Source organism: Phaseolus vulgaris, unplaced genomic scaffold (genome assembly GCF_000499845.2).
Source record: "Phaseolus vulgaris cultivar G19833 unplaced genomic scaffold, P. vulgaris v2.0 scaffold_39, whole genome shotgun sequence".
In the NCBI taxonomy this organism is placed as follows: Eukaryota; Viridiplantae; Streptophyta; class Magnoliopsida; order Fabales; family Fabaceae; genus Phaseolus; species Phaseolus vulgaris.
In genome coordinates, this window is record NW_027174103.1 from 18,568 (window position 1) to 30,045 (window position 11,478).

At 42.1% G+C, this 11,478-nt stretch overlaps 1 long non-coding RNA gene across 2 annotated transcripts; it reads right to left on the minus strand.

Moving 5' to 3' along the window:
- Window positions 1–857: 857 nt before the first annotated feature.
- On the minus strand, window positions 858–5,202 carry LOC137817380 (uncharacterized). 2 transcript variants are annotated; one of them, XR_011081956.1, is made up of 3 exons: window positions 4,309–5,202; window positions 4,084–4,163; window positions 858–1,868 (listed from the first exon to the last, which is right to left on the minus strand). It is a non-coding gene; the product is annotated as an uncharacterized lncRNA (long non-coding RNA). The 2 variants fall into 2 exon arrangements; XR_011081957.1 differs by lacking the exon at window positions 4,084–4,163.
- Between the last annotated feature and the right edge of the window lie 6,276 nt (window positions 5,203–11,478).

An 11,478-nucleotide genomic window follows, 5' to 3' on the forward strand; every position in this document is an offset into this window, starting at 1 on the left:
AGCCTCCCCTAAACACCAAAACTCACATGGAAGTCCCATTTCTTGTCAATTGAACCGATTAAAATGCTTAAGAATGCAAATGAACCGATTAAATTGCTTTAAAATTGAAAAGAACCGAACAAAGCCATAGAAAATGAAGATGAACTGATTATATTCAAGAAAGAAGAAGATGAACCGAACAAAATGGCAAAAGAAGCTAAAACACCGAATAGAAGTGCAAGAAAAGACCTAAGACATGTTTAAGGAGTTCAAATGGACATGGAAATGGAAGAAATAGATGGAGAAGAAGGAAGACTTATGTGGTTGTAGTTCTTGCACTACAAAAAAAAATGTATATTGTGGCGGTTATTTTCGTATAAATTGGCGTTTATAACCGCCACAATATACGCTTGTTGCGGTTTCCCAAACCGCCATAGAACTGGCCGCCACAAAGTTTAATGTGGCGGTTTTACGCTACCCGCCGCAACACCCGCCACTTTAAACATAGTGTAAATAGTGGCGGTTTTTATATGTAAGTAGTGTCAGTCATTGAAAAATATTTTGGCACCATAATATACGTAAGTAGTGTCAGTTATAAATGTCGCAATTTACATTCATTGAAGAAGATTCTGGCGCCATAATATACATAAATAGTGACATTTTTAACTGACGTAATTTTAATTCTGAATAAATAAAATTTAACCACCACTTTTTTATAATCTGTTTTATACAATTATAAAATTTAACCACCACATTTTTATAATCTGTTTTATACAATTATAAAATTTAACCACCACTTTTTCATAATAAAATAAAATAATGTATAAAATTATAATCATTCATTCATTTCATTGAAAATTAAAGCACACATAATAATTTTCGAAAGTTTATATAATTTAAAATTAAAACACATAAAAAGTTCATACATTCCTAATCAAATTTAAAATTACAACAAAGTTCAAGTAACATCATTTCGGTAATTGTTCAAGTTCCACAACTTCCCATAGTGCCTCTGATGTGTCCACCGAAAGGGGTTTTGCTTCAGAACTTGGTAGGTACTGCTTGAAATCAGTGCGCACTCTCCATCCTTTATCATAAGCCAAAGTGTGCCTATCCTTTTGAAACAGAGTGTTAATACGCAGTATACCTGATGGAAAAACGATCTTCTTCTAGTAATGATCTTTGTAATTTCTTCTTTGGATGAATGATGAAGGAGATATGATGAGCGGAAGCATTAAAGAAACTCAAGAGGAGTTTCCATGGATTGAAGTGGAGTAGGAATTTGTGAGAGTGAGAGGTAAGGCCAACTCACTAGGAAAGAGTCTAGGCTAAGTCTTGAAGGAGACTAACCTAGGGAGAACTTAAGAACAAGTAGAATGGCCAAAATTAGGCAACATTTCATTACTAATTCCAAGTTAAAGAAATACATGTATAAGAGACTCCTATTTATAGGATAAAGTCTCTCAAAAACTCTCAAATGAGAGTGTGACAAGTGTCACCACCTTATTGGTGCAAATCCTCTCCATTAAGAAGAAGACATGTGGAGACTCATGTCTTCCTTGCCTACATTTCTATTTGGACCCCTCTTTTACTATTTTACACATTACTTTGTTTTCTATTTACATCTTTCTCTACTTTGGCCCAAAATACAAGGCCCAAAACTTCCTAACTACTCTATACAATTTTTACAAGGCTAAGAAGAAGAAAAAGACTTTACAAACTCTTCATTAAAGCTCGATCTTCGTCTATCTTCTTGGCCGAAAGTTTTGAGGCTGGACGGTTTCCATCATCCCCTCCCTCTTGAAAAGGATCTGTCCTCAGATCTGAATGATGCTCAATGACAGCAACCTCTGTTTATTTGATGGTTTCCTCCTGGGTCAAATGTCAATCTGCAATAAACATCAAACAAACATGAGATAAATTTCCTTTTTAGAAGAAAATTAAAAGAAAAGAAAACTAAACAAAAATAAGTCCCCTTTTCTTTAAAATTCTTTTTAAAGAAAAACATAAGGCCCATTTCAAAAATATTTTTGTTCACTTTGTGTTGTTTATTGCCCAAGCTAGGCAACAACATCACAAAGTATTGTTTTTGATATTTTTGTGAAGAAGAATGAGCATTATATAATTGAAAAGAAGAGTTCAAAGTATTGCAATCCCCCTTTAAGGATTCTTTCTCAACCATGCTTTCAGGGGGTGTCATAAAAGACTCTTCTTCTTTGTGGGTTTCCTCTTCTTCTTCCTTTTCAATCAAACATTCTTCTGTATTTTCTGTGGAGGAAATATTTATATCTATATTTGGTTCAGCTCCAAACATAGATTTTTCTTCAAGCACATCCTCACAAGGGTTTTCTAGAGAAGATAAAATGTTATCGATATCTGATTCAACTCGAAAAAAAGAGTTTTTTGTACTTTCCTTTTTCTCATTCTCTTCTTTCTTTCTGACAAGAGCTTGGAATTTTTCTCTAAACTCCTTTTCTCTTCTAACATATTCTTTTTCTCTGTATATAAAATTTCTTCCTTTTTCTACAAGCTCTTTCATTTCTTCTCTAAGCTTTTTCTTTTTCACATATGAAGGTGGAACAAACTTTCTTCTCATACACATCTTAAATTCATCCAAATTCAATATTTCTGATTTTCTACCAATTCTAACATCTGCTTCCCTTTGTATCCACCAAGACCTAGCATATTCTTGAAAACTTAAGGTAGCCATGAAAAATCTACTCAATTCATCCAATTGATGTTTTTCAAAGATTTGATCAACTTTTGTTTCCCATTCTAAATATGCTTCAACATTTTTATTTCCATCAAAGTAAGGAATGTATACTTCAGGCTCGATAGAATAATATAAACTTCTAGGCTCAAAACGCATCCCTTCCTTTTTTTGATAATGAGGGTTATAAATCTTTCTTCTACTATGATGATAAGTATACATAGACATATTTAAGCTTTGTATTTAAAAGATTTTTCACAAGAAGGAAAGTGAGTTTAGCACACAAGGTAAATTCCCAGGAAAGAGAGGTGGGTCACAATGGACACTCTTAAGTACCAAGTCTTTCCTAGCCAGAACTTATCCCAATGCACTTCACAAATCTCCTTCCAATGAAAACTTCTTCAACACAAACAAAGAGTTTTCTAAAGAAAGAAACTAAAAGAAAGTTTTTTTAAAAACTAAGAATTTAAATTGCAAAAATTTAAACTAGACGACTCCTAATGGTGAGGCTTGTTGGCACTTGTGAACCTTCAAGACACACTCACCGTCTAAAGCGTGTATCTAATAAGAAAATTAAAGAAAATTTGTAGGAGATGGAAGAACACCAAAGGCTCTTCCAAGACACCTAAAGTAAAGATAATGGCCAAATTACAAAACAATTGAAATCACACAAAATTTGAAAAAAAAATCTTCAAAGTTCTCTTCTCTTTTCTCACAAGTGTTTCTCTCCAAGCCTTTACTTGTTTGTCCTCCAAAGGTGAGTACCCCTTGCAAAGTCCTTTGCCTTCTCTTAGGATGCTACCTAGAAGTTAGCTCAATTCTCACAAAGAACAAATTCAAGGTATATTCCACTTCAAGAGGTCAATAATAAAAGCAATAAAAGCTCAATTTGAAGAGTGAAACTCAAAGGAGATTAGAGATGACAAACACAAAGATTATCCATAAAATCAAGACAAGCAAGAAATTAAAGGTTTTCAAGAAAGTAAGCACTCAAAAGAAGCACCTAAAGATTGGCACTAGAATTGGATTACAAAAAGAAAAACAAAGAATGATGAAAATTCTTAGTAGACCATGAAATCCAAAATGTTGCTGCCCAATGTAGCTTGGTCCAAAGAACTCAATTCTCACGGGTCCCGCGCTAAGGAACTCCAATTGCCAAATTTCTCACCAAAATTTACGCTCCCTCATTATTCAACAAATTGCATTTAACTTTAAAGCATGGGTCCCACCGTGTGATTGCAAATTCCAGTAGCTGCCAATACACACTTCTAATTACTCAACACATAAGTAATTTTTGGTTAGTTAAAAGCACCCACAATCACGCTTTCACCAATTCAACAATTTCTAATTTGCTTTCACTGATTCTACTTTAATTTCTTCAATTAATTGCACACCTTGGTAGTACTTGATTCACCTGCACCTTCGCCACACCATTTCTCATCAAATTCTTCAAATTTACGGACCCCACAATTCACTGCATCAGCTTCAATCAATTTGTAATTCACAAATTGAATTCAAATGCAGACATACTTTTTTTTATTTAATTAAAATCTGCACCAAAATGATCAACAATTTCAAGCAATCAAATCTAAATCAGAACAGCTAATATGAAGACCTACGATTGTCAATTGCAATTTTAAAATTCACCAACAGCTTCACTTTGCCAATTTCACAAGCTAAACCGGAAAATTCTGCATCAAGACTTGCACCAGTAAAATTCTTGCTTCAACAAAATTGAACCAATTTAGTTTCCGCACTTTGCTTTCTCTATCTCACTTTTCTTGCATTCAATGAGGCAATTTTAATTAAATCTCTGGATCAATACACCAACCAATTATGCGCCGAAATTTTACTCAATTAAGCATTGCATCGTAAACACCAATTATGAACCAAATGATGCAAACAATTCAAGTCATCATACTACATCACAACATCGTGATCAATTCATCAAACAGTTTCAATGCACAAAATTATACCACCAAATTTTACTAATCAAAAGAGAAACTGCACACCAATTTCGAAACCAATCACCGCTGCATCAATACCAGAAACATCAAGGGAAACACCAGAATTTATTAAAAAAAATTGAATGAATCTAATTTTTTTTTTAATTCAATTAGGCAAATAAACCTCCACTACACACATGCATACTCCAGCTGCTGCCAAAATTTAAACCACAGAGGAATTTAAGCAAACAACTTATCTGCAGTTCTTGTTTACGTAGTTGCAAAACCAAAATTCTCACTAAACAATACGAACTCCAGCTTCAATTGATTTTGGTTCTGCACTCCAAACTGCTCTGTTCAACGCAGATGCCAAATTTCACTCTAATTCTAGAAATCATTTGAATGAAACACGCACCGATTCAAAATGAACAAATTGCAACCCACCGTTCACCTATTCTCCGATTAATCTTCTCCAAAATCGCTCCACAATACGAAGAACAATGAACGCAAAAGGTAGAACCAAAAATCTTCGGAATCGGAAGTGAAAGCGGAAGAAGAACTTACATGAATCAATTCATTCTTCACTGCTTTAATTCTTCGATTTTCAATTCACCAGACCAACTCGATCGTGATTCAAACAGATTTCTCCGGTCGTCTTCTCCGTTCACCGATTTCACTGGAAAACGCCACTGTCGTTTGCGATTCCTCCGTTCACAATTCCTCCGCGCGCGATTCCGATTTAGGTCATCGGAAATCACAAACCTCCGTTTTGCACCGTTACTATTCTTTGATCAATCTTCGCACACCGATTCAAAATGAAGCCGAAGAAGAAAAATGATGCAGAAGATGAAGAACAACAATGCAAATCGCAGAGAAAATTTTCAAGAATAAAGTCCGAGAAACCTAAACCAGATCTGCTATTCGTACCTCTGGATTCACTGTACCACCACAATTTCCAAGATTCCGCAAGAACTGGCCCGATTACTGTGCACACCACTGAAATGCTTTTTGAACCACGAAATTTTTTCGGAAAATTTTCGAAAATGAATTTTGAGAGAATGACAATGGAAACCTAAGTCAAAGAAAATTGCTAATGATCTAGTAGCAATTTATGAACTCAAAAATGAAAATCAAATGCACTCAAGAGCTCTAATCTATGAAGAAATTTGAAAAAAATATCAAAAAGTTCAACTAATGGAGTTTATGACAAATTTGGACTAAACATGACTCTAGACAAAACATATATGATTATAAAATCAAAATGACTCAATTATATGAAAATTTCACCGAACAAATTTGAAGAAAACTCAAAAAATTCAAAAGCACACATGAACATGAACACAAGAACACCTAAAAGCACATACATGAAGGTTCAAGTAAGAACAATTAATTTGAACCGAACAAAAAGACAAAAAAAACACAAAATCAATCGGTAAACATTCAAGACAATCAAGAACATTATGAACAACACGGAATTTAGAAAAAAAATAGAAGAAGATCTTACAACCATAGCTCTGATACCAAATGATGGAAAAACGTTCTTCTTCTATTAGTGATCTTTGTAATTTCTTCTTTGGATGAATGATGAAGGAGATATGATGAGCGGAAGCATTAAAGAAACTCAAGAGGAGTTTCCATGGATTGAAGTGGAGTAGGAATTTGTGAGAGTGAGAGGTGAGGCCAACTCACTAGGAAAGAGTCTAGGCTAAGTCTTGAAGGAGACTAACCTAGGGAGAACTTAAGAACAAGTAGAATGGCCAAAACTAGGCAGCATTTCATTACTAATTCAAAGTTAAAGAAATACATGTACAAGAGACTCCTATTTATAGGATAAAGTCTCTCAAAAACTCTCAAATGAGAGTGTGACAAGTGTCACCACCTTATTGGTGCAAATCCTCTCCATTAAGAAGAAGACATGTGGAGACTCATGTCTTCCTTGGCTACATTTCTATTTGCACCCCTCTTTTACTATTTTACACATTACTTTGTTTTCTATTTACATCTTTCTCTACTTTGGCCCAAAATACAAGGCCCAAAACTTCCTAACTACTCTATACAATTTTTACAAGGCTAAGAAGAAGAAAAAGACTTTACAAACTCTTCATTAAAGCTCGATCTTCGTCTATCTTCTTGGCCGAAAGTTTTGAGGCTGGAAGGTTTCCATCACAGCCACTCAGGGTATTGAATCTCCCTGATGTGGCCAGCACTCAACAGCTTCTACGTTTCGTCCTTCACCACCTGCTGTCACTCCTCATTAAACTTTCTCCTTCTTTGGCGCACGGGGCGGACCGTGGCGTCCATGCTGAGGTGGTGACACAGGAAATCAGGGTTGATACCGGGCATATCCGAGGCGGACCATGCGAAGGCATCCAGGTGGTGCGAAATTACTTCTGCCACCCCTTCCTATTCTTTCGGGCTCAACAAACTTCCTAACTTGAATGTCTTGCCGCCAATCTCCCTCTCTACGGCGTTGGCCGCCGGTTGTTCCCTGCTATCCTCCTCGACGGGCGCCGCCTCTTCCACGGGCGCCGTGTCGTTAGGGCCTTCCTCCATGTGGGCATCTGTTTCTGGCGTCGCCCTCGCGGGTGCGGCCTCGCTAGGCGTCGGCGCAGCGGGCGTCGCCTCAATCATCGTCATATCTGTACACGACGGACGTTTGTACAACATGAACACGCCTCTCTTCGTTTTCAGGCTGTTCTCATAGCATTTTCTTGCTTCTTCCTGATCTGACTTGATGACTATCACCTTGCCACTGATGTCTGGAAGCTTCATCTTCATATGGCGTGTGGAGGCTACTGCGTTCAACTCCGGCCTGCCCAACAAGATGTTGTAAGCGGAGCTGGCGTTCACGACCAAGTACCGGATACTTTCGGTACGCAAGGCCTCTCCGTCCGTGAACGTAGTCCTCAATTCCAGGTAGCCTCGGACTTCCACCTGGTTGTCCGCAAACCCATACAAGCACCCTGTGTAGGACCTCAGTAGGTCGGGGGATAATCGCAACTTATTGAATGTCGACCAGAACATGACGTCTGCTGAACTCCCCTGGTCGACAAGTACTCTATGCACCTTTCTTCCCGCCGTGACGACTGAGATGACCACGGGGTCATTGTCGTGCGGCACCACGTCTCTGAGATCCCCTCTCGTGAATACGATGTCTGACTCCCACGGCGCACCCGAGAGTCTTTCTTCGATCGAGTTAACCCCCCTCGCGTATTTCTTCCGCTGGGAGGCGGTGGGACCTCCGCCGGAGAAACCTCCAGCTATGGTATGAACCTCGCCGAGAACCGGCGTCTCGTGTGCTGGTTCTTCCGCCGGCGGTCGCAAGGTGGCGGTCGTTGTGGGCTCCACGACATAATCCTTCAAAAACTCGGTTCTCACCAGCTCATCCAGCTGGTAACCCAACGAAAGGCAGTTATCAATGTGGTGACTGAAAGCCTCGTGGAACTCACACCAAGAGTCTTTCCGAGGCCCCAACACCTTATCGGACTTCGCTGGTCGCCTCAATCTCTCAGCTATATTAGGCACGGCGATCAGGTCCTTCAATTCCACCACAAAATTGTATCTCGCCGGCCTTGTTCTTTCTTTGGCCGGGCGATCGCCTCCTGCTGGACCCCGGGGCTGGGGCTTTCTGGCCTCGTAGGGGCGTCTCCCCTCGAGCTTCTTCCTTCCCGTCATGGTCTCATTGACCCTGGCGGGTTGAGCTCGCACCGGTCCCCTCGGGTGTGAGGGTACGACGCTGGTGCGCTTCACGCACACCTCTCCCTCAGAAGCGATATGCTCTACCGCACAACGCCGTAGTTTTGCAAAAGTCCTAGGGCGGTTGCGAATGATGGATTCTCCGAAAGGACCGGGGCATACGCCTTTCACGAACGCGTACACAATCATAGGTTCCTCTGTCGTACCAACCTTGACCACCTGAGCCCCGAAGCGGTTGATGTATTCTTTGAGGGTCTCCCCTTGATACTGTTTCACATCAAACAAATCGTAGGAGACCGGCGGCGGGGCTTTGTTTGCTAGGTATTGCTCCCTGAACAATCGTGATAGTTGTCGGAAAGATGTGATATGACCGTCCGGGAGGCTGATGAACCAGTCCATAGCCATCCCAGTCAAGATGCTCATAAAGAGCTTGCACTTGGCAGCGTCAGACCCGCCTACCAGGACCATCTGTGTGTGGAATGCGGCGAGGTGCGTCTCAGGGTCCTCAATCCCGGTGAAGATCACCTTGGGCCCCGCGAACGTGTTCGGGATCACTGCATCCAGAATCTCCTGCGAGAAGGGAGTGGAAAACTCCCTGGGCGGGGAGTGGTTCTCCATCTCATCATGTTCACGTTGTCCCCGATTATTTCTCAGACCCCGGCGCAACTCCTCGTTTACGCGGCGGAGCTTTTCATTCCTCTCATGCGAGGCTTCGAGATCTGCCTGCATGCGTTCCTGTTCCAGCTTCGACTCCGCCATATCCTCCTGCAGCCCCCGCATTATCTCCAAGACCTGTTGCATGGATAGTTCTGCTGGGGCTGCGCGTGCTGTATTTCGTCTGGTGGGGGCCATTGTCACGGTCTCTTCCAACTTCCTCAAACGTTACTATAACTTGGTAGGTCTTTTCGAACTTGTGATGGGACGGATGTTTTATATCGGCCCCACGGTGGGCGCCAAATGTTCCGTCCGGTTGACCTGTGACGTCTTTGTGCGTGACCTCAACCGTCAGCTAGGGACTCCTTCCCACTGGTTACCTGTGGATTCCTGCAAAAAGAGAACAAAGGGGCGCCCTAGCGGACGTTTGCACTCCGACGCTCAAGTCAGCCAGCAAGAAACACCAAAACTGTGCACCTCCGTATCTGAGCACCACGTATCGCACTCTGAAGGTGGTCAAAAGAACTGTGTATTGTGTGTATATTCTCGCTCTGGCAAACAACCTCTTTTCCAGTCCCTTGTGCGCAGCCTCCCGACTTCGAGCAAGCAACTGGAGTGTATTCTGGGAAAATTTGCCATAACTTCGAACCCCGTTACCAACATTCTCAGCGCTATTTAAACTACCCAAGCATTTAAAGCGCCTTAAAGCGCTTTTAATCACAAACGTAACGCGCTCAATTAAGGCATCTAATTAGAAAACGTAGCGCATTTAAGACGTTGAAACGCTTGGGAGCCATTATAGTACCTGAACGCTCGAAACGGAAACTGTATTGAATGACTTTAATTACCCTGTACCTGACTAAAGGGTGTTTCTATTCTGACCTGGCTATCGTACACGTGGAGGGCCTCACGACGCCATGACCCCATCTGGGGGCGTTTCTGCCCATCTGGGGACGTTTCTACGTGTGAGTCCTCCTGCCTGGGAGTGCTACTGCGCAAGGGGTGACTTTTTTGGGTGCCAACTCATGCCCCCAATCATCTAGTCACTCGCTTTGAGAGAGTATCTGCCTTCCTCTCGTACCCTGCACCCGGCTACCCTGGACGTGACCTTCCTCTTGAGTCGTATCTGTCCCAAAGGCGTCTCTGGGGCGGCAGGGGTACTTCACGAGTCAGGCTGCCCTACACTGGTGTTGTTACTATGGCCTTGAAGCCACCTTTCTCTTCTCTTTATCACTCTCCCGGATCATCGGGACCTGAGGCCTTCCCACGGCGTCGCTCCCTCCATGGTCTTTCCTACCCATGGGTATCGGGGAACCACACTGTGATTGCCTTGCTTTAGTAATGTTTGATCTGGCGACGCCCTGGTTGGGCGACGCCTTCACCTAGGCGATGCCTTGCCTTGGCGACGCCTCTTCTTGACGACGCTGGCACTTGGCGTCTCTTCACCTAGGCAACGCCTTGTGTTGACTTTCACTCCTGGTGTTGACTTTAACCTTGACTTAGTCAACGCCCAGATACGGGACGGTACACTTTCTAAAAGGTTTTAAGTCCTCATCGTTTTTTGGCGATTGGCGGCATCAGTTAAAGTTAAAAGTCCTCATCGTCTTTTGGCGATCGGAGGCACCAGCAACGTTTAAAAGACCTCAACGCCCTCGCGCGTTCTGAGGCGAGAAAGAGTTAAAGACCTCCTCGCCGTCGAGCGAGTGCAGGCGAGAAAGAGTAAAAAGTCCTCAGTGCCTCCAGGGGAGAGAAGATGTAGCCCCTGGGGCAATGTAGAGGCACCAGTAAAAAGTCCTCAGTGCCTCCAGGGGAGAGAAGATGTAGCCCCTGGGGCAATGTAGAGGCACCAGTAAAAGACCTTCTCGCCGTCGAGCGAGTTCAGGCGAGTTAAAGACCTTCTCGCCGTCGAGCGAGTTTAGGCGAGTTAAAGAGCTTCTCGCCGTCGAGCGAGTTCAGGCAAGATAAAATCCTTCTCGTCTTGAACGAGTTCAGGTATGGTGTAAAGGGTGGAAGAAGTTCAAAGGGTGGCTAAGGTAGGTTCGAAGAGAACGCCCAGCCACCCGGCTCCTTGTTCTAAAGCTCAGGGAAGTAGAGAAGGATCCGAAAGGCGCCTCTACCCCTAGATGAGGGAACAATAGCCAAGTTGTGAGGGCAAGAGGAAGCATACATCGCTAAGACCCTCTGGCGATCAGAAGAAATTCAGGCGATGGCATGAGTAAGGGCCCATTTTGATGGAGCAGGTTAGGTGAACTATATCTTAAGTTGTCAGTTGGATTGAAACTCGCTGTTTAGTGAGTAGTTTTACGCTGAAGTTCGTTGCTATAAAGTTCACAAGTTATTAAAATGCCATCGTTCGGGAGTTGATAGTTTGGTCGAGTTCGAAGCAGTAAGTAAACAGTTGCGCCCGCAGAATCGCTAAGTTTAATTCGTTTAAGCGGTTTTTTACAAGAAGAAGCAAAGCAAACAGAGAGATCATATGAAGAAGCAGGAAAT